This window comes from Ornithorhynchus anatinus, chromosome 10, assembly GCF_004115215.2.
Source record: "Ornithorhynchus anatinus isolate Pmale09 chromosome 10, mOrnAna1.pri.v4, whole genome shotgun sequence".
In the NCBI taxonomy this organism is placed as follows: domain Eukaryota; kingdom Metazoa; phylum Chordata; class Mammalia; order Monotremata; family Ornithorhynchidae; genus Ornithorhynchus; species Ornithorhynchus anatinus.
In genome coordinates, this window is record NC_041737.1 from 15655902 (window position 1) to 15657317 (window position 1416).

The window sequence follows — 1416 nt, forward strand, 5'->3', positions numbered from 1 at the left end:
TTCACCAGCTTAGGAGTAACTTATTACAAGACAGCTCAAATTCTAAGTCATAAACTTCCAGCAATATCATTGGTTCTGAAAGGGAATTTTAATTAATCATTTATGGGCATGAAAATGAACTGGGTCACTTAAAAAAAACTGTGTTAATGTTTAATGTCAGGAGGCTTGCTGGATGCTTTCCGTCTAGGCTGAGAACTTAACAGTCAAGCTAATACAAATATCTTTATTGTTCCTACAGCCTGAATTACCAGTTTTTATAATGTAAATTCAAGGGCTGGAATCTTCTTGATTTCTTTCGTCAAAGACTGAGGAATGTAACAGGAATGACCCCCAAAAAGGGAGAGTCATCTGCTGCCCAGGTGCTAATGAGGTCAGATACTTGGCTCCACCTGAACTACCCTGACATGTAATTAATGTATATATCACCATGGTAACCAAGTACGGGGACAGCAGAGGGCAATCAAATCTTTGAGAGGTAATTTGGGCCAATTTGCTGCAGAGAATCACAGGGAAAACATAATGGGAGGAGAGTTGAGAAAGGAAGGAGAAGAATGAATGAATGCATTCTTCATTTTGGAGTCAAAGCTAACGTCCCAGCCAGCTCAAAGTGATGATCACAGAGATATCAGAATAATGAATTTGGAGAAGCAAAATGATGAGCCATGAAAATGTATGTGGCAGCTAGGAGGTGATTGGTTCAGCAGAGAGAAGGAATTGCTCTGGGGAGGCTGGAAGAATCCACACAGTATCCTTGTAGGAGCTGTTAGGTGTTTGGGGGTAGTAAATGCAATTAATCAATGGTATTTATCAAGTCCTTACTGTGTGCAGAGCACTCTACCATTTAAAGCCAATGGTAAGGAGTTTGTTGGAAGGTGGCTGGGTAGCCACTGAAGGTTCTTGAAAATGGGGACACGTGCTTAGTGGGTTTATTTTCTTTTTTAAGAAAAATGATTCCTGGGGATTCTGGCATGGGGCTCACTTAGAGTCTGTTGCAAAACCAAGGCTTCAGAATGAACTCTGAGGACCTTCCAAGATCACACTGTGTTAATAAACTTTATTCGGGGTCTAACCCCGGTTTGTTCATGCTGTTTGGCTGCTCTAGGGGATCACTCTCTCTGTGGAGATTATGCTGCTAGGATTCTGCTTTGGAAAATGACACACACCGACTGTTAATGTTTATGAATTGATACTGATTATGAATGGATGCTGACTGAAGTTTGATGCGTGCCTGACAGTCTCTTTTGCTATGGGTACGCCAAAAATAAGGCTTGGCTGGGATGAGATGTTTAAATACACACATCTAAGATAATTAAACAGTCCACTTTCTTCAATCAATCATATTTATTGACTTCTTACTGTGTGCAGAGCATTGTACTCTGTACTTAGGAAAGTATGATATAACAGAGTTGCTAAACA